The sequence below is a fragment of the Ursus americanus genome, chromosome 7 (genome assembly GCF_024610735.1).
Source record: "Ursus americanus isolate L20-20 chromosome 7, mUrsAme1.1.p, whole genome shotgun sequence".
Classification (NCBI taxonomy): Eukaryota; Metazoa; Chordata; class Mammalia; order Carnivora; family Ursidae; genus Ursus; species Ursus americanus.
This window is the reverse complement of record NC_142133.1, coordinates 7,951,662-7,974,282: the sequence shown is the minus strand read 5'-3', so window position 1 is coordinate 7,974,282 and position 22,621 is coordinate 7,951,662. Positions and strand designations below refer to the sequence as shown.

Here is a 22,621-nt window from a genome sequence, read left to right as displayed (position 1 = left end):
TTCAGATTGAGGATCTCCAACTCATTTTTGTCTTTTATCTTCAGTGTTCCTTGGAATGAATGTGTTGGGGAACCAGTCAGTTGAGCAGAGGGTGTGCAGGAAAAAGAAGAGGCCCTGGAGATGGTCCAGGTTATGGGCTATGAGTGCCTGAGTAGATATTGGTGACGGAAAGTAAGAGGACACGTGAGAAAGATACTGTGTTGTTAGAATCAGTGAGATCTGGCACCTGGTTGAACATGGAGGGCAAGGGAGAGAGCTCCAACGTGTTGAGCCAGGGGACCAGGGGCCCATTAAACACAGAAACCTTCTGCACTTGGGGGCCGAAGGAGAGGGAGTGAGAGCTGGAAGGAGGGGTCAGTGAGGCAGGAGAAGAGCCAGGCAAAGTAGCAACTTGACTTGGGGCGCCCTTATCTGATGGTTCGGAGCATGGCGCTAGACTCTCCTGCAGATAAGGGTTTACATTTTAGCTCACGGCCTACGCTTAGACAAGTTCGTCATCTCTCCAAGCCTGTTTCCTCTTTTATAAAATGGGGAAATACTAGCTCCTTCCCTGGCTCGTCACGAAGATTAAAGTACAAGAGAGTGTCACTGTTCAGTGCAGTGCCTGCCACGTGATAGCAGTGCAGGAATAACGCCACTGCTGGCACTGTTCTCATGGAGTCCGGCTGCCTAGCTTGGAAGGGGTGTGCCAAAGACGAATTTTGGAGCCAGGAGACTGAGAAGAGCCCACTGGATTTGGTACTTAGGGCACTGCAAACTTCAGTGAGAACAGTTTTAAGAGACAAGCAGGTGGGGGTAACCGGATTCCAGGGTTAAGCAGCGAGTGGGGTCTTGAAAAGTTGGACACAGTGAATGTAGGGGTTATTTATTTTTTTTGGTGGAGTTGAGCACGCAAGCCTAGGGTGTAGATCAGGGAGTGGCAAGGCTGTGAGGAATGTTGTTCGTTCTAGCTCTTCTGAGATCAGGAAAGACCGGGATATGGTTGCAGACTGAGAGGAAGAGCCTTGTGGAGACCACAGGGAATGACAGCTGGCATAAGATTTTGGGGAGATGATTCTCAGAGTCCATAGTCTCTCATGCTTCATTCTCCCTTTTGAGAAATAAACTGAGGGCTTCAGAGGGGAGGGGGTGGGGGAATGGGGTAGGCTGGTGAGGGCACGTATTGCATGGTGCACTGGGTGTTATACACAACTAATGAATCATCGAACTTTACATCAAAAAACCAGGGATGTACTGTACGGTGACTAACATAATATAATAAAAAATATTATTATAAAAAATTTTTTAAAAAAAGCAAATCAAATGATGAAATCAGAAATAAAGGACCACTAGAAGTCTAAAAAAAAAAGATTTTGGGGAGATGAAAACAGAGTGGGTTGAGAGAAATTTTTTCCCTCAGCACAAGGAGGGAAGCAGGAGAAAATGGAAGAAGATAAAGGGAGCTTGAGTTGAAGAAAAGTGCGGTGAAGTATATATCCGTGTTTTCATCATAGCGGGGTGACAGGCAGGTCTGGGGAGACTGTGGAAGTAGGGTGCGCACTTGAGGGAGCTGGGAGCTGCATGGTGTGGGCACACAAGGGGGAGAATCTGATAGGGAGACCATGCACGAATTGAAAAGCTGGCGTGGGGGCTGGGTAGGAAGGAAGGAGGGGTGACATGGCCTATGTGAACAGGGATGACTGAGGACGAGCATGGCTAAGGTCAGGACAAAAAGCAGCTTTAGGAAGAGCGAGTAAGGCATGTGGCAGGCTGGAAGGAGGCAGAGAAACTTCTAAGATCAAGTTTTAAGTCCAAGGATGATTGATTACAGATTGGTTGCAAGGTATGTCTCTGCCTAAGCGTGGCTGAGGACAGTGGAGGTGAACCTTGTTCAAGTGTAGGAACTTGCAGGTGGGAAATAAAGCCAGAGAAACAGAAGCAAGAGAAGTGGGGCAGCCAGCCCAGGGGCTCAGCACTCACCGTTAGTGGGGGCGTCCAGACCAGAATCACCTTGTGAGAGTCCTGTCAAGAGGTCAAGGTGGGACCAGTTCCTGAAACCCAGTCTGTCCCCTGGCCTGTACGCAGAACAGCTTCGGAAGGCCTGTTGGGTACAGGGAACTTTTGGCTTGAGTCAGGGAAGGAGGCTCCGTTCTCTTGTGATTTAGCTTTGCTCGGTGAGAACTCTCTTGAAGGGTCTGGGATACCAAGTTGTTCTGCCAGCTGATGCTCCCCAGAAATAGAAGTCTTTTGTGTCTATAGTACCCAGAAAGCCCAAACCCCGTGTAACCACCATTGCAGTGGGGGCTGGGGGGGGGGGCGCAAATGACTGTGCTTTCCAATGAAACAGTGTGGGTAGGAAGGCTGGGAATTTCTGAAGAGAGGAAGTTGGTTTGGCCTCAGAGTTCCTTTCCTTTTGTTTGTTCAAATTAACATTTCAGTTTGAAAGTCTTAAACCTCCTAGCATTATGATTTCTATTTGTTTCTGACAGGACTGTTTTCACCCTGGAAACAGAAGTATGGGACAGGCTTGAGTCAAGGTTGCCAAGCAGAAGACTGCCAGGAATCTCTTTTTTACTGATAGTCGCAGGAGATTCTAGTTAATTACATATGGGAATCACAATTGAGAAATACTGCTCTAGGTGCATATTCCAGCTAAAACTCCTCTCACCTATGTGATAGGCCAGGAAAGAAATCTGTACTGATTCATACTAGAATGTGAGTGACTAATAGGAAATTACTGCATTCAGCCTCCCGTACCTCAGGATACAGTTACATCTCAGCAGGGACACACACAACTCAAAGGAATGACAGTGGTGGTGGAGTGTCTTCCCAGGTTCTGTGAAGTCACATCACATGGCAGAAGACTATAAAGAAACACGTCCTCATAAAGAATGGAATGTGTTCTATAAATGATGAATGAGTCAGTGTTCTCTTGACTGCGAAGAGTTTATGTGGGTAAAGACTTTTCTACCACACACATTCTTCCAAAAAAAAAAAAAAAGCACATTCTTTGTGGATTTACAAGTCTTATAATGAGTTCCGGGCCAGATAATAGATCAATGAGATGGGAGCCACACCTCACGACTGTGTAACTGTCATTTTTTAAAGTGCTCTTCTTACTAAATCCCCCAACAATTCTATTAGGACCATGATTATCTTTATTTCCTAGGTTAGGTTCAGAAAGCCTGCTTTGCTCTAAGTGGTAGAGCTAGAACCCAAACCATGTCTTCTCACTTTAGCACCAAATCTTTCTGGTGCTTCCCAGTGGCCCCTGACATCATAGCTGACCCCACAGAACCTTCCTCAGACCTGTCCTCCATCAGCGTGGTGCACCTGTCCGATATCTTCTGCTCCCCAGGAGATCATCGTGTCCCCAGTGTTTGTAAATATCCACCCAGATTTGTAGCAGATATCCGGTTTCATGTTGAGAAAGAACAATTTTTTTTTCTGTTAGGAAAATAGATCTCGATGGAGAGCAGTAACCGCAGTGTTCCTCAGTAAAGAGCATGAGGCTTGAACTTGAATAGGAGAAGCCAAGCAGCACAGCTGGCAGGTCTAGGAGTGGAGGAAAGGGGTGCTAAAATGTCGGAGAGAGGAAAAGATGCACAGAGAATGGCGTGTGGGAAGTAGGTGAAAGAGAAAGGAAGGGAGCTAGGAAAGAGGAGTGATTTCTTTCAGGAAGGGGTGAGGAAGTATAACCTGCTGGATGGCAGCTGGATGACTCCAAGGGCTTTAACTACTTCTTGGGGGACATAGTGACCTGGGGAGCGTGATGTGGGAAATGGGAGGTGCTACACCTTTGCGGCTGGGATAGAAGCCATCAGCCGGAGGCACTTCTTGGCAAAAAAGCTTTCAGAACCCTCTTCGTAGTGCCCCTTGGAGCTATGTCACCAAAGCAGATCCTTGCAGTCTGAACATAAATAGTATCCACTCAGAAATACAGTGCGCGTGAACTTCCCCCGGAGTCAACAAGGAAAGATTCATCACTGAGACTAGTAGCAATGCTTTATTTCTATTTTTTTAAAGTTTTTATTTAAATTCCATTAGTTATCATACAGTGTGATATTAGTGTCAGGTGTACAATTTGGTGATTCAACACTTCCATACATCACAAGGGCTTCCTTAATCCCCATCCCCGTCTCACCCTTCCCCCCACTCCCCTCCCCTCTGGCAACCACCAGTTTGTTCTCTATAGTTAAGAAGGAACCAAGGGGCACTGCTGAGCTGTCAGGACTGGTGGAGCAATCCCACCGGTAAATACTGGGTAAATACTGGTGACTTAGGTTTATCTTCGTATTCTTAGTGATAGGAAGCGCGTCCTTTACAATTTTGTCACATGAGTTTTTAAACTGCCTTCGAGGGCAATGTTTCCATGGGCAGAAAAAACGATTCAGAAGTGGTTTTTGGTTTTAAAACTAATATTCAATTTGTCAAAGCTAGAAATTTTTAAAAATCGACTTTATTATGGGTGGAGTTCACTTAAAAATCATATCATGCCACTTGTGAGTCTAGCACATTTTAACAACCTTTAACACCAAACTTTTATTCCCTTTACAAATTTAGAAACCAAATATCTTCAAATATTTTCACACTGCATTTATAAATTTAATGTATTTGATTTTTTTGCTTTCTTTTCTTTGGCTAAAACCTTTCTAAGTATTGAATTCTTCATTACTTCTCATATGTTTAAGTTCTCTCAGGGTTTCCAAAGCTACATATAAACTTAAATTGTTATGTATAAATAAGATTAGTAAGGATTCTATTTAAAATTGCAAGTCTAGGGGCGCCTGGGTGGCACAGCGGTTAAGCGTCTGCCTTCGGCTCAAGGAGTGATCCCGGTCTTCTGGGATCAAGCCCCACATCAGGCTCCTCTGCTATGAGCCTGTTTCTTCCTCTCCCACTGCCCCTGCTTGTGTTCCCTCTCTCGCTGGCTGTCTCTATCTCTGTCAAATAAATAAATAAAATCTTTAAAAAATAATAAAATAAAATAAAATTGCAAGTCTAACTCAATTGCTCAATTACACTTCTTCTTCTTCTTTTTTTTTTTTAAGTAAGCTCTATGCCCAATGTGAAACTCAGGACCCAGAGATCAAGAGGTGTGTGCTCCACCAACTGAGCCAGCCAAGTGCTTCTTAATTATATCTTCTAAAATAGATTTATAAGACTGTCATTCTAACAGGTTGATCTCTTAGCATTCAAAGTACACGATTGCAAACATGCTGATTCCTTAACACACAAAAATCATGCTATGGTCATGATTCTCATTACACTGATGTGTGCATCTTCCTCCCCAGGTCTAAATACCAATGAGCCCAGCATGGGTCCTGCATTTCTAGTGTCTCAAAACTTTTAATGATTATTAAAAAGCGACCCAGTTATTTATGGATACACTTTATGAATGTACCCTGATAGGTGGTCTCAAATCCAAGGTCATTCTATTGACAAATTGTATAAAAAATATGTAAAATAAATTGCATAGACTTCTCATTTCAGGATGTATGTTCAGATTTTGTTAACGAATCCATTTGAATTGTACATAACGTCCTGACTTAGAGAAGCCAGGATGGCTACATAGTGATACTTAGTACTGCCAAAACAGTATTCACATCTTAGGGTCACCATGCTCATGCCCAGAGCAAGCAAAATGAGGCAAGCAGCCTCCCTTGCAGACTGATGTCTGGAGTGTTACAAGCCAATAAAAACATTTGAGGTTTTACAGTGAGGATTAAATGAAATGATCTATAAAGCCACCGAGCCGAGATTCTGGTAAGTAACAGGTGTTCAAAAAGCTAGCTGTAAAAAGCAGGGACTGGACAGAAATTGAAATAGAAAATTAGGGATTTTAAAGTTGTTTTAGTTCCCTGTTATGATCATCTCCTTTATCTCAGTCCTTACCTTTACTCTTTGGGAAGAGATTGTAAACATTCCCAGGCAAGCTGTGTTTCAAAGCGTGAGTCATGATCAACATGGCTTAGTCACTCTGCGTACATGATGCCTTTCGCAATAGTCAGGATGGAAAAAACGAGCTCAAAAATAGAGTGACTCAAACAAGACACGTATTTATTCCTCTCTCATGTAACAGCGAATGGGTAGCCAGGTGCTCTGGGGCTCGCAGATGGATCCACTTCAGGAAGTCATTCAGAATCCTGAATTCCATCCCACCGGCATCCCGGTCATTCCTGGTCTAGTTCTCATCCCCGCGGAGGGAACTGATTTGCCATTCTTTCTACACTGTAGCCCATCGAGAGGAGAATGTATACTGTTTCTGTTCGACTTGTGATATGGATACCAGATGCTTGTCATACAGAACTTAGCCAAGAATTTTGGTATTTATTTTATAGATAATACAGCACGTCTTTCTATAGAAATATTTAGTTTAAAATTTTACTCTGTTACTGTTTAAGCATCAGGGTGAAGGGTTAGTTTGTAGAAACAGGAATTATCCTATGTTTAGGCAAATCATGCCATCTGTGTGTTATAATTGGAGAGGACACCAAGAAGTGATTTCTTCCCTAAAATAGCCCCTCTATATGAATTCCCACCATTAACTGTGTGTTCAATTCTCCCCATTTTTCTTATTGCTCCAATGGAGGCAGTACATGTAATTACCAAGTTATCTTGTATAATCTGTGCTGCAAAGTGGTTAGTCTTCCGTTGTTTGGGAATAATGTTGTTAGGGTTGGGAAGGAAACTAACAGTTAAGTTTCTACTATTGCCAGACATCGTGTTAGCTTTTTTCACATTATCTTATCTATACCATCCAACAATTTGGTACTATCCCCTTTTCACAGGTGAGCATCTGTGACTTATATTAGAATTTAAGTGACTTCCTCCAGATTAGACAGTTAGAAGGTTCCTGGGGGGAGCAGTGGTCCTAGAGAGAAAAGGAAGGTCAAAGACATGTGTCAACTCCTTTGAGTAAAGAGCTCTGCTCAATGGCTTCATTGGGTCTGCCTTTGAATTGGTCACAAATTAGTTGTATATGGCCTAGGACACATCCTATCACATCATCAGGCTTCACTAGAAATGAGAGCTGGGTGTAGATATTCTTTAAATTATCTTTTGTTCAAGATTTCTACTTCATTTTCTCAACTTTGACTTCTACTGAGTGTTTTAGGCACATGTTAAACTGATATAATCCATTTTACTAAGAAAGTTATCTGATGACACTTTAGCTGAGTTTCTAAAAGTGCAGTGTTGTCTTTTTGGCAGCCTTTTTGAAACAGTGTTCAAAATCTCCTGTTTCATTTTTACAGTTGGACTTTCAAGGTTGTTGAGAAGCTCAGAAGCTCTCTTATCTAATGTCACTCAGTTGATGGAAGATTTGGTGAAGGAGACACTAGGCTTCCTCTCTGAGCTGGCCCTCTACCCAACTATGGAACCTGGAGAGTTAACCCGTTCACTCTTAAGCTGAATGTTAAAAAAAATTTCTGATCTTTACCAATTCAGTAGTAAAATGTTCTGGTACGGATCAGGATTCTGCACCCAATTCCAATGGGTGTGTGGGTGGGTGGCGTAGGAGGGGGTGCGGTTCCCATACCAACAAACAATTCTCACATAGCATCAGATCCCACAGGTTAAGGGCTCAGTCCCACCCACCACCACTTCAAACACCAGTTGCAAATCCAGGTGTGTCCCATGCTTCTGACCAACTGGCTATAGATCAGAGGTTCTAATGATCCCCTCCTTGGGTTTGATTAATTTGCTAGAGTGGCTCACAGAACTCAGAGAAGCATTTTACTTACTAGATTACAGGTTCATCACAAAAGGCTATAACACAGGGACATGGTGGTGGGGGGGTGGGTAATGGGAACAGGGCTAGGAGCTTCCATGCTCTATGAGTGTGCCACTGTCCCTGAATCTTCGTGTTTGCCAACCTGGAAGCTCTCTGAACCACCTATTATTGGGATTTCATGGAGGCTCCATTTCCAGCCCCTCTCCCTTCTCTGAAGCCTTGGGAGAGGGTGGGACTGAAGATTCCAAGCTTCTGATCCTGGCTTGATCTTTCTGGTGACCGGTCCCCATCCTGGAGCCCACCCAAAGCCACCCTCAATAGAACAAGAGATGCTCCTACTTTTCCTTTCACATAGGAAATTACAGGGGTTTTAGGAGCTCTGTGCCTGACACCAGGGGCAAAGACCAAAATATGTATTTTCTCTTATCTCACAGATAGATAAAAAATGCAGTAATTCCTCGAATTGCATTTTTCATAGCATGGCTCAAAACCTTTATATGCACTTGTCGGTCATTGGCATTTTTCCTTTGTAAATTGTGGAGTTGATTTTTTAAAAATCACTTTTCTTACTGACTGGTAAGGTCTCTTAATGAATTAAGGGTGGTAAAGACTGACATAGAAACTTAATCTTTTTTCCCCAGTTTTCATTTGCCTTTTAATTTGTTTAAAGATTTATGTATTTATTTAAATTATAGATGAGAAACAGTTAACATTTTCACCATGGAAAGCCTCAAATTTTGGGAGCCATCACTATTCATAAGGTTTTATTGACATATAAAATTTAAAAATTTTATGTGATTATAGCTATCTTTTCCTTGATGCTTTCTTGTGCATTTTATCATGGTTACCAATCTAGATATGTCTCCATGAAGATAGGAAATGCCTGTCATTCCAGCTTATTCTTTTAATATCTAATAGTGACCTGGAATATAGAACATGCATAATAAAAGTTTCTCTAATAAATAAATAGAAGGCGTATGGGAAACAATTGTCCTAGTTGTTTCCCATACAATTCCATACAATTGAATAGTTAGGGTCTGTGTTCATCCTTGTCTTGGCCAAAGTGGGCTTGGACAACCTGGAATGGAGATGGTTGACCACTGGTAGTCAGGTTTTAATTCCATGTGGAGACTGGAGAACAGAGGTTGTAAACTGGTTTTAAATGATTACAGAAGGTTACGGGAGGAGGAATTTCCCAGCGAGAGACAATAAACCCCTTATGCCATTACTGAGGCATGCATACGCCATGATTTCCTTTTTTTGAGTCTTTAAAATAAGGGGATTTGTTGTCTAAATTTAGGCTAGGTGTCATTTTGCCTGGACTTAGAGGGAGGATGGAATATCCTCTTCTGTTTATTTGGGACATGCCCTTCTGCGGACCTTCCACATCTCAGAGCCAAACTTCAGAAATTTGCCAATGCCCCGTCATTGAGAAATTGAGAACATCATAAAAGTGTGTGTGTGTGTGTGTGTGTGTGTGTGTGTGTGTGTGTAGGAAACAGGAACCCTCCTGATGTAAACAGGAGTATCTAGGGTTCTCTCTTGCTTTAGGGTATGTGGTCTTGCATCACCTTTTAATTCATGTGATATCCTTGGCCCACAGCTATATCCTTGACTTTTGAACAGCACAAACTTTTGGATTGGTGTATATTCTGGGGTCTGCTTTTGCAGGAATAGAGTTGTATTTTCCCAGAGTGGAGACCAAAGTTGTTCATGATTACCCTTACATAGACATAATATATAGAATGTAATTTAAAAATTCACAAGTTAAAGTTAGAAACACATTTGCTATAATACAGTCCACAAATAATACATTTCACTGTAGAAAAGTCGAAATCCAGAGGGGAGAGAGGAAAACAAAAATCATTTACATTCCTACTCACGCAGATAATCATTGCCGAGAGCTACTGTCTCATAGAGCTTTTTTCTGTGTGTGTGTGTGTGTGTGTGTGTGTGTGTGTGTGTGCACATATGTCCTTGCTGCAAGTGTGCCTGTTATTACAAATTGAGGTCATAACTTATATTCCATTTGAAACCTTTTTTAGAGCTTTATTAAGATATAATCAACATATATGAATTACACATACTGAAATTGTACAATCTGATAAGTTTTGACGTAGGGATAAACCTTTGAAACCATCATCACAATCAGAATAATTAACATATTCTCTACCCCCAGAAGTTTCCACACGTCCTTGGAAGTCTCCGCCTGCCGCCTATCCCACCCCATCCCCAGGTATCCACCGATCTTTCCGTCCCTGTAAATTAGCTGGCATTTTCTAGAAATTTATATGAATGGAATCATATAGCATGTGCTCTTTTTCATCTAGCTTCTTCCATTCAGCACGATGATTCTGAAATTCATCCATGTTGTTGTATGTATCAATATGTCATTTCTTATTATTCATTTAAAAATTATTTTATTAAAATTATTTTATTTTCATTGTTCATAGTGGTGTCAACACTCTCAATGATCCTGCTATGAGAAATTTGTGTGTTCTTTCATTTTTTTTCCTCCCAATTGGTGTGGCTAGAAATTTTTAGAAAAATTTTTAAAAGATTTTATTTATTTATTTGAGAAGGAGAGGGAGAGTGAGCATGGGAAAAAGAGAGAGAGAACCAGTGGGAGGAGAGGCAGAGGGAGAGGGAGAAGCAGACTCCCCACTGAGCAGGGAGCTGGTGTGGACATCGATCCCAGGACCCTGAGATCATGACCTGAGCCAAAGGCAGACGCTTAACCGACTGAGCCACCCAGGTACACCCCGGTGTGGCTAGAAATTTATCAATTTTATTCATTTTCTCAATGAACCAGCTTTTGGTTTCATTGGTTTTTCTTTCTTGTTCTTCTGTGGTCTACGTCCTTGGTTTTTGCATTGATTTATATTATTTCCTTCCTTCTGCTTACTTTGTGTTTCCTTTGCTCTTCTTTTTTCTAGTGTCTTTGGGTGATAGCCAAGACTATTGATTGGTGGACTTTATTCTTTTCTAATTTAGTGCTGTAAAATTTCCTCTAAGTACCACTGAGCTCCATCTCCCCAATTTTGATATATTGTGTTTTTGCTTCCACTCAGTCAAAATACTTTTGAGTTTTCCTTTTGATTTCTTTGACCTGTGGGTTATTTAGAAATGTATTACTTAGTTTCCAAATATTTGAGGATTTTCTAGATACCTCCGTGTTGCTGGTTTCTGATTCAATTCTATTATTGTCAGATAACATACTTTTCTTGTATGCCTTGAAGCTTTTCAGATTTATTGAGTCTTGTTTTAGAGACAGAATATGGACTCTCATGGTAAAGTACCCATGTAACTTTGAGAAGAATAAATACTTTGCTATTGTTGGATGGAGAGTTCTACAGATGTCAATTTGTTGACAACATTTTTCGAGTTTCCTATATGCTCACTGATGTTCTATCTATTTATTCTGTCAGTTACTGAAATAAGGATATTGAAATCTCTGACTCTAATTCAATTTCTGTATTTCTCCTTGTAGTTTTTATCAGTTTTTCTTCCATGTATTTTGAAGCCCTATCATTAAAAGCATAAATATCTAGGGTTATTGCTCTATTTTCTTGATAAATTGACTCTTACATCCTTATGAAGTAAACTTCTTTATTCCTGGTAATATTTTTTGCTCTGAAATCTACTTTGTCTGATATTAAGATTGCCACCCCAACTTCGCTTTCATTGGCACTTTTATGGTACATTATTGTATATCTTTTTTTCTTCCTTTTACTTTTAGCCAATTTGTATTGCATTTAAAGCTAGATTTGTACAGGTAGTTGTTTGTTTTTTTTTTTTTTTTAACCAGGCTTTCTTTTTTTTAATCCAATCTGATAGTTTAATCCAGTCTGATTCACATTTAAGGTGGACATTGAGTTGGTTAGATTTAAAACTCTCATCTGGGGATACCTGGGTGGCCAGTCGGTTGAGTGTCCGACTCTTGGTTTTGGCTCAGGTCATGATCTCGGGGTCATGAGATCGAGCCCCACATTGAGCCCCCCATTGGGCTAAGTCTGCTTGAGATTCTTTCCCCCTCTCTCTCCCCCTCTGCTCCTTCCCCTGCTCACACATGTCCTCTCTCTCTCTCTCAAATAAATAAATAAATATATAAATATCTTAAAAAATAAAGCTCTCACCTTGCTCTTTGTTTTCTATTTGAGCCAATTGTTTTTTGTTCTTTTCTCTTTTTTCTGACTTTTTTGGATGAATTGCATGCTTTTTATGACAGCAATTTTCCTCATTTTTAAGCTCTTCACTGTTACTCTGTTGTTCTTTTAGTGTTTTTTGAGGGTTTGTAGTATACATCTTTATTTTATTTATTTTTTTGAGAGAGTGCGCATGCGTGCACGAGCAGGTGGAGAGGGTGGGCAGATGCAGAGGGAGAAAGAGATTTTTTTTTTTTAAAGATTTTATTTATTTATTCGACAGAGATAGAGACAGCCAGTGAGAGAGGGAACACAAGCAGGGGGAGTGGGAGAAGAAGAAGCAGGCTCATAGCGGAGGAGCCTGATGTGGGGCTCGATCCCAGAACAGTGGGATCACGCCCTGAGCCGAAGGCAGAGGCTTAACCGCTGTGCCACCCAGGCGCCCCGAGAAAGATATTCTTAAGCAGGCTCTAACCTAGCACAGAGCCCAACGTGGGGCTCAATCTCACAACCCTCGGATCATGACCTGAGCCAAAATCAAGAGTCTGATGCTTAACTGACTGAGCCCCCAGGCTCCCCGTGTATTATATATCTTTAAATAGCTGTCTACCTTCAGGCGGTATTTTACCAGTTCGCTTACAGTATGAGGAATTACAGCAGCACACTTCCACTTCTCCTCTCCTGGTTCTTGTGCTATTGTTTTTGTATATTTCACTTCTGCATGTATTATAAACCCCACATTACATTGCAATTTCTTTTTATTTAAATGATACATACCTTTAAGCGATCCCAGTAGTAAGAAATAAAAATCTTTGTATTTACCCACGTAGTTAGATTTTCTGATCGGCATTCCTGTGTGTAGATTCAGATTTCTATCTGGTATCATTTCTTTCTGTGGGAAGGCCTTTCCACTGAAATATCTCACAGTACTATTCTGTTATTGATGCATTTTTTTCAGTTGTTATGTGTCTGGAAAAAATCTTTATTTCACATTCATTTTTGAACGATGTTTTTATTGGGTAAAGGTTTCTAAGGTGACTTTTTCTTACAGTACTTTAAAGACTTTGTTCTAGTGTCTTCTTTCTTGCAGGAAATCTGATATAATCTTTATCTTGGTTGCTCTGCAGTAATATGTTTTTTTCCCCTCTGACTTCTAAGAGTTTCTCTTTATCACTGGTTTTGAGTGATTTGATTCTGATGTGCCCTGGGGTAGTTTCATTTGTTTTTAATGTTTGAGTTTCACTGAGATTCTTAGACTTAGGGTTTTTATAACTTTCATCAAAGTTGGAACATTTGGGGCCATTATTTCTTCAAATTGCTTTTTCCACCCCCCGTCCTCTTTCTAGCTCCTTTCCTTCAGACTCAAATTATACTTACAATATGTGAGTTGGAATTTTCCCACAACTCACGGATGCTCTATTTTTTCTGGTCTTTTTTCTTTCTGTGTTTCATTTTGTATAGTCTGTATTCCCACATGATGTATTTTTTTCTGAAATATTTCATTTTTATCTGCAGGAGTTCTTTTCGTTGTTGTTGTTGTTGTTTTGATATCTACCATGTCTCTGCTCAACACAGTCTTTCATGTGGTTTTTGAAAACATATGGAATTCAGATAGAATAGCTGTTTTCATGTCTTTTTCTACCGATTCTACCGTCTGTGTGAGTTCTGGGTCAGGTGTTGTTTTTTTTTTTTTTTTTTAAGATTTTATTTGTTTATTTGACAGAGAGAGAGAGCACAAGTAGGCAGAGAGGCAGGCAGAGGCAGAAGGAGAAGCAGACTCCCTGCTGAGCAGGGAGCCCGATGTGGGGCTCGATCCCAGGACCCTGGGATCATGACCTGAGCCAAAGGCAGACGCTTAACCACCTGAGCCACCCAGGAGGCCCTGCTCTAGGTCAGTTTTAATGGACTCTCTTTTCTTTTCATCAGGGGGAGTATTTTCCAGCTCCTTCAGGTCTTGATACTTTTTGATTGGATGTCAGGCTGCATTAGTTTTACCTTGCCGGGTACTAGATATTTTTGTGTTCCTATAGCTGCCCTGGAGTTATGCTCCGGACCACTGTTAAATTGCACAGAAACAATCTGATCCTTTTGGGTCTTCAAGTTTTCTCCTGTGTAACCAGGGAAGTATTTAATCTAAGGTAAATTCGCATGACTGCTGCGACAAAGCCTTTCTGGTAGGCTGTCTGATGTCTCATGAATTATATCATTTTCCATTCTGGATAGTGGGAAGGGGTACTATGCCTGCTTCTGCATGAGCCATAATGATTATTTTCTGTAATCTTCTGGGTGTTTGTTTCCTCGGCTTCAGATCATTTCCCCAGAAGTGTGAGCTGTTCTGTACCCTCTCGAGTAACTGAGGGGCCTTTCTGCAGATGTCTCTATGCAGTGCTCCCTGAACTCCTTCCCTTGGCCTTCCCAGACCCACAGCTCCGACACTTCCACTCAGAGTGACAGCTGGGCCGCGTCTCTTTCCCAGTCGCATGCCACAGCCCAGAAACTGTCCAGGCGATCTGCCAGGGTGACCGTGGCCTTGCCTTGTGTGCCTCCCATCTCTCAGGGTTCATCGCCGTTCATTGCCTGAGAGCTGTTGGCTCATCATTTTGTCCAATTCTTAGTTGTTTAGGAAAGAGGATAAGTCTAGTCCCTGTTACTCCATCTTGGCTGAAAGTAGGAATCACAAGACCTGTTCTTTACACACTTAAAATATGTCACAAACATTTCCTGTTTCTTTAAATATCATTAGTTTACATAAGTTTTTGATGACTACAAAGTACTTTATTAGTTAGAAGTAGCATAGATTCTTCAATCAATTAACATGCCTGGTTATTTCCCCAGTCTTACCCACAACATTGCCTGTGAGAAGCTTAATATTTTTGAATATCCATTTCCTCGAATGTATTAATAGAAAACAAGTTACCAAGTTAAAGAGGATTTTGATTTAAGAGTCCATACTACCCTCTGAAAGGTTGTACCCATTTGTACATCCATCATACCCCTGCACTTTTTACCAGTATCAGATATTGTTAATTTCGTACAGCTTTTTATAAATTTGGTAAGTAAAAATGGTACTTTTATTGATTTTAATTTGTATTTCTTGCTTACTTTTGAAGCATATTTATAATTAGCTAATTGAAAAGTTCTAGAACTTCTTTTTTATTGTCTATTCTTATCTTTTGTCAATTAAAAAATTTAAGTTATGCTTTGTTATTGATTTATAAAATATATTTCTATAGAAAGTATATGTGTGTGTGTAAACCATATAAGCCATATATAAATATCAAATATTTCCCCAGGCTTTTGCTTGCTATTTATAGTATACTCAGATATAATGAAGTTGATTTGACCTTTGCCATTATGGTTTCTGTCTTTGTCATTTTCTTTAGAATATAGCTAATATAACTCCTACCAAATATAACTCCGACCTCATAGCCAAGTTAATATTTTACCTTATTTGTTCACAGCCTAAATTTCTTTTTTTTCTTTCTTTTTTTCTTTTTAAAACTTTAATTCATTTGAAACTTAATTTTTTTCATCGACTGAACTTTATTTTTCTACTGATTACATTTCATAATGTTTATATTAAAACATTTACATTGCTGTGTTAAATGCCTTTAACACTGTTTATTTAAAACCTGTTCTCGGGGCGCCTGGGTGGCTCATTCGTTAAGCGTCTGCCTTTGGCTCAGGTCATGATCCCAGGGTTCTGGGATCGAGCCCCACATAGGGCTCCTCCACTGGGAGCCTGCTTTTTCCTCTCCTACTCCCCCTGCTTGTGTTCCCTCTCTCGCTGGCTGTCTCTCTCTCCATCAAATTATAAAAAAAAAAAAAAAAGATAAAATAAATAAATAAAAGAAAACCTGTTCTTGCCCCCAGAGTTGTTATGCTGTTTCTTATCATCTTGTGATAAATTCTTCTGAATGTTTAAATCTGTTTCTAGATTTTCTATTCGTTCCATTAAACAATTTGTCTCCTCCTGTGGCTGTTCCATATTATTTCAATTATTGAAACTTTATTGGACAGTGATAGGCCCATGAGAAAATATTTGGAAGGATACATCACCCATTCCCTCAACCTCTTACTATTATTTTATTTTTTTAACATTTTATTTTATTTATTATTATTTTATTATTTATTTTCTTTTATTATTTTTAACATTTTCCTGGAAACTGCTATTCAGTTTTTTCAAGTATTCCTGGAAAGTTGAGAAGCAGTACAGTGTAGGCTTCACTTTTCTGGTAACTGAGTTCAAATCCTAGGTCCCCAGCTGACCCAGCAAATTAATTCACTTCTTCATGGCCCAGTTTCCTTATCTAGAAAGTGGGGGAACTAATAGTCGCTACTTTATTATGACAATGATTGCTTGCGTGGTGGCTGGGACCAATGCCTAGAACACATGAGAACTTAGTAATGCTAGCTTTGCTGTTTTTATGTATTCTCTAATTTAATTTTAGAATTATTTTGCCAAAGTCTAAAAATATTCGTTGTGCTTTTTATTCTGTTTTACATTGTTATGTTATTATGATTTATTATTATCTCTTCAAAAACATAACATGACTCTTGTTTTCCTTTTTTGTCTCTTCTGTGTCTGTCTGTGTGTGTGTGTATATACATATCATGTTTATATGTAATTATATATATCTTACACAATTATATCCATACACACACTCTGAGAAGTAGGGCTTAGAAATATATGAACATGTTAGAAATTATCTGTGAGTACTAGAGATAACACTCAGAAATACTCAAAATGTCTTCTCTAAATATCACTTACGTAGTCAGAAACACATGATTTTAAGACGACTCTGGTGCCCTAGTGTTCTGTTGTTTTGTGCTTCAGACATAAGGGCAGTACCTATTAGACATTGTGGGCTAGGTAGTACACAAATACATTGGAAAATAAATTGTTGTGTGGTTTTTTTCTAATATGTTATTGATGAAGGAAGTTGATTTTGGGAGCATTGGATAGGATCCTGCAGAGAAGCAATTCTGAGTGGATGAGTAAAGTGCCTTCCTAAAAACACATGGGGATGGTCTCTGTTGAAATCCTCTTCTTTCCTTTCTTAATCGTCCTTTCTTTCTAAAAATAAATTCTCTTGGAATGCTCCAAAGTATCTGGACTTGATCTCAGAAGGTGACCTGTCATGAATATTTATAGGAGTGAAGAATTTCAGCAAATAAAGGCTATGTTTAAGCTTTTACCAACCCCAGATGGAAGCTTGCTTCGGCATTTCTAGGTTTAGGAGACGTAGGGTCATGAAGGAAAATAGTGACATTTATTTAAATAGGCGGAAAAAATGAGGAGATGACTACAGGTTGGCCTTCCTCTTACACTCTTACAACATGAGACGGTAGGAGAAGTAACTGACACGCCAGAGAACATGGGCCTCCACACAGGGGAAATATGAAGGACATGACCTACAGATTGGATTTTCCTCTTACACACTCACTGTGTTAGAAGCCATAGCATTTGCTCGAGAGTCCAGGGAGCAAAGGCCACAACAAGAGGAGGCATCACAACACAGTAGAACATTTCTGATCATGACAAAGATGGTTTGCCCAAAGTCACAGACCCCCTGCCCAAGGCTGGGCTATGGCTCCCACCCACAGCTCTCATTAAACCCCTCCCTTTCCTATTGCAACTTGTGCTGCCCCTGGCTGTGCTCCTGGTAGCCATGCATGGGTCATCTCACTGTCTTTAGAAACCTGTTCCCATGAGGCCTCTCAGATGCCATTGCTGACCAGTAAGACATGGTACAGACCCTAGATTTCGAGGAAACCACCACACAATATTGCTTTATATGATAAAACAAATTTGTTTCCTTCACAGGGCACCTGGGTGGATCAGTGGGTTGTTTGACTCTTGGTTTTGACTCAGGTCCTGATCTCAGGGTTGTAAGATCAAGCCCTGTGTCGGTCCCCATGCTCAGCATGGAATCTGCTTACGATTCTCTCTCCCTCTTCCTCTGCCCCTCCCCCACTCGTGAGCACACTCTCTCCCCAAAATAAATACATAAATTTTAAAAAATGAATTTGTTTCCTTCTGATAAGTGGGCAGAGATCTGTCTAATACATAGATTGTGCATGTAGATACTTGATCTGATGAGACTAGCAGAGGAGTGCTTTCAAGAACTGTGGAGATATCTCTCAGATAGGAAGTCCTGACAACACAGAGAGCAAAAGGCCTATTAAGTAGGAATAGAAGATGAATTTTTGATACTTTGTAAGGGAAATAATAATGCAAAAACCCATGGAGGTCAAGTGATTTTATAATAGCAAGGACCCCAACTTCTATCTCCTCATTGATAGAACCATAAGGAAAATAGTTGTTGACATGTTATTATCAACTAGTAGTTATCTACTGCTGTATAAAAAATTACACTGAAATTTGGTAGCTTACACAATAAACCTTTCTTATCTCACGCATTTTCTGAGGGTCTGAGATCTGAGAGTGCCTTAGCTGGGTGGGTCTACTTCAGAGTCTTTCATGAAGTTGCAGTCAACCTGTTGGCCAAAAGTTGTCCTCTCACCCAAGACCTGACTGTGCCTGGAAGATTTCCCTCAAGCTCATTCATGTGACTTGTTGGCAGGAGGCTTTGTTACCGCTCCACACGTATCACTCCATGAGCTATTCACCACTCCATGAGCTATTCACCGCATGGCTTTTCTTAGAGTGAGTGGTTCAACAGCGAGCCCTAACCTAATCTTGGAAGTGGCAAGTGCTCACTTGTTCCACATTTTACTGGCCACATAGACCTGCTTGGTACAGTGTGGGCAAGGAATGCACAAGAGAGGCAGAGATCATTGGGGGCCATCTTGGAGGCTGGCTGCCACACCTACTGAGGGTGCTTTTTCTTGGGATCTCGAAATTTCTAGCAACTCAATTGCTTATTCTTTTGTTTAAACTACTCAAGTCTGATAGGGAACACATGAACCTGGTTAAAATGTGGAGCAGTCTAAATGTATTTTATAGAAGTCATTGTAGATTATATTATGATAAGTGGGAGCCAATTATTAAGGGTAATTGCTTCAATAAAATCATGAACAGCCAATTAAAGCCCTGAAGATAGAAAAATGTTTACCTATATATTCAATCATAAAAGATCTGAAAGAACTTTCTACAGTGTGACTATGAAGTAAGGTTGAATTTTTATCTCCTTTTAAATATGATGAGGAGAATGGGTGAGATAGAGACACATAAGGCTAGTTTAACGAGGAAGTAAAGTTTCCCGTTATATATTCATTTGATCTGAGTTTTCTGAGTTAAAACACTAATCCTACAGTTTTCTGGGTTTTTTCCCCATAGGTGCTGAGATTATTTTATAAATTATTCAGATTTTGTATTTATAAGGCTTTCCTACTTTTCAAGTAATTCTCTACTCCTTGGGAGAATCAAGCAGCAAGCCTCACCAGTCAACATATTCAATGGGTTGTAGCAATAAGGTAAGAGGTGAGAAGGTGCTAGAAGGGGGAAAATGGTGCTCATGAGCAGGGAAAGGTGAAACAAAGGTGGATGTGACAGAGAGAAGTGAATTGGCAAGCTATAGCTTCAGCTTCCCTTTTAGCTGCCAAGCACCTGGGTGGATTTGGAGTGTGCTCATGTGAGGACAGGCACCGGGAAGAAGTGAAAGCCTCCTGAGCCCCTCTGGGACAGAAGGGGTGGTGAAGAGCAGACGTGAGAGGGGATGAAGGCGAGAGCGTCTGCAGATGGGAGGAGGCCATGAAATGGGCCATGACGCACAGATCTTTGCTTGGTGCCCCACAGTTTAGAACTGTTTGATGTAAACGGATTTCTTGTGTACGTGCTGGAAAAGGAACCGAATTCTAGGCTGCTGCCGAGCAGAACAGAGATGGGACTTCTGGGGACAACTGTTGGGGACGGGGGGACTCTGACATAAGGAGCTCAGGAATTAGTGGACATCATAGGGAGGATCTGGGTTGTCATTTGATTGTGAAATTGGCAGTGGGGACGAGCCAATGATTCCTAGCTCTCCAAGTGCAAGGAAGGCCAGCTAACCTCTTGGTTTGGGCAGTTTGGTGAGATTTTTGACATCTGAAAACTCATTTTGGTTTGGGTGCAGAGCTAAGATGTTCCCTCCACGTGGACAAAACCCCCATGCAAACACACAAACAAGCACCTGCACACGTGTGTGCACATGCCCACGTGCGTGCACGCACACCCCCCCCCCCCAAACACATTACTCCTCTTCCGGCAGCGCCAATCCGTTGTTCTCATTTCAGATGAATGAGTTTGGCCAATCTGGATTTTTCCTTTCATGTCACCGAATGGCGAGTTACCACAGATGTTGCTCTGCTCTCTCATAGAAAAGCCTCGCCTTCTGTGGGTTCCAGGGTGCTTTCGTTTAGGACAGTCTCCTCTCAGGAGTCCGGTCATTTTCAGTGGCTGTGGCCGGAGGGAAGGCATACTTGGAGTGCACCATCTTCAGGCCTGGGGAGAGACTCTCGAGGGGGTGGGCTCTCATCTCTCCCACGCTCTCCTAGTCTTTCCCTGCCAGTGGGGTGCATCAGCCGCCATTTCTGATTCCATAGTTTTCCAAGCCCTTGCAGATAAAGGAATGGTTCAAGAGAAATTTCCTGGGGCGCCTGGGTAGCGCAGTCGTTAAAGCGTCTGCCTTCGGCTCAGGGCGTGATCCCGGCGTACCGGGATCGAGTCCCACATCGGGCTCCTCCGCTATGAGCCTGCTTCTTCCTCTCCCACTCCCCCTGCTGTGTTCCCTCTCTCGCTGGCTGTCTCTCTGTCACATAAATAATAAAATATTTAAAAAAAAAAAAAAAAGAGAAATTTCCTGAAGCTGCCATGGCTGTGAGGCCCCTCTATCTTCCTTCAAATACCCCTGATGGACCTCGAGAGGCACTGGGCTCCCTGAACTTCAGATTGCTTAAACTGCTGAGGGAAACGTTTGAAAATGCCGTTACTCATCCTCATGACATTAGAGTATGTAAGTACCGATGCCAAGAGACTCTTTGAAAGATAAATTCCAGCAGAGTTGGCCCAAGTTTCTAAACACTGCTGTCTCAACACTCATGTAATGGTAAAGGATATCAAGAGATCTAGAGTTAGGGGAGACCAGTAGCTCCACCAAGCCAGAAAGATTTTTAGAATTCCACTCTTGAACAAAGACGACTTGATAGTCTCTCCATAACCTACCCTACTTTTTTTTTTTTTTTTTAAGATTTTATTTACTTATTCGACAGAGATGGAGACAGCCAGCGAGAGAGGGAACACAAGCAGGGGGAGTGGGAGAGGAAGAAGCAGGCTCATAGTGAAGGAGCCTGATGTGGGGCTCGATCCCATAACGCCGGGATCACGCCCTGAGCCGAAGGCAGACGCTTAACCGCTGTGCCACCCAGGCGCCCCAACCTACCCTACTTTTAAAATATATCCAGATTGTTGCAAATGTCTAATTTAAACTCAAATTTTTCAGATTTGTAAAATGCTATCTCCTCCCCCCGCCCACATACACATCTTATTTTTCCTTCATTAAGTTTAAGTTCCTTGAAGCCCGGAATGAGTCTCACATCTTTCACAGGGCCTGTTACCATGTTGGGTGTTTCAATAAGTATTCTTTAGTTTCGTGTTTAAGCATATTTTCCCCAGGTCTCTAGCAACGAACAAGAAATGATAGATGACCTCATGTAAAAGCATGTTCCATATAAAGATTATGTAATGTGTAATTAGATTCTGCTGTCAATTTTCATCTTTTATGTATAGTGGCCAGAGGTAAGGAGAAGAGGTAATTGGACTCTTTCATTGAGACTGGGTTCTTAAAGCAACTATGAAAAAGTATTTTTTGGAGTGTGTGTGTGTGTGTGTGTGCATACGTGCGCACACGCATGTGTTTACTATAATTGTGGGCGGAATAGGTGGAGTACATGAGAGGGCAGAAGGCCATCGGGTTCCATTAATATGGGCCCTTATATGATTATTCATTTAATATTGATAACAATACCCTTCGCACGAAAGATGTAGAGAGATTAAGGAATTTGTCCAAAGTCAGACGGCTGGTGAGAGGAAAACCAGGACGCATCTAAAGCTCACAGTGGAGAATTCCTTAGCAGATGGTACGTCCTGATTGTTTGAAAGTCACCAACATTTTGGAACACAAATCCTGTAAGTGATTAATGCTGGTTCATCGAGAGCCCTAGTAACGTAATAGGTGTTCCCAGATCTGTGTTACAGCCATCTGACACCGGCTCTCTGGTGGCACGTGGAAAAAACTCAGTTTGCGGGGGCTTTGGGGTCTGGCTTTTCCTTGTACTGCCTGTTGCCTTGGGTAAGGGGATCGTCAGCCTCTTGGAGCCTCCGATAAGGTTTTGAGGAGTGAGTGCCTGGGATTGCATGTGCCAAAGCCCTGCACACAGAGCCTGGCTCCCGCTTACATGCCCGACACATGTTAGAATTCTCCAGCCATTCACAGCGAGGCTCCAGCAGTAAAACTTGCTGGAGGAACGTGCACACCTGCTTTAGGACCTGCAGCTTTCAGGAAGTCACAGCTGCCAACTCACTCTCAAGGCACTGAATGACCTGCCACCTACATGGAGTGGGGGAGGTTTTGCTGAGAAAGTCACCCACAAGGGAAGAAAATTCTACTTAAGGTGAAATGTAACCATCTGGGGAGATAAGGTGAACATCGGGACGGGAGCGTCATCAGAGATCTTTGAAATAGACAATGCGGTGACAACTGTAGTCGGCGTTTGTTAACAGCACCGTTCATGAGTTTATCTTATCAGGAACCTGGTTCCT

The 22,621-nt window shown here is 41.4% G+C and overlaps 1 protein-coding gene across 1 annotated transcript in view; it reads left to right on the top strand.

The window, feature by feature from the left end:
• Nucleotides 1–22,621, top strand: part of IL33R (interleukin 33 receptor) — a 70,207-nt gene that overhangs the window by 11,130 nt on the left and 36,456 nt on the right. The window lies entirely within an intron of this gene.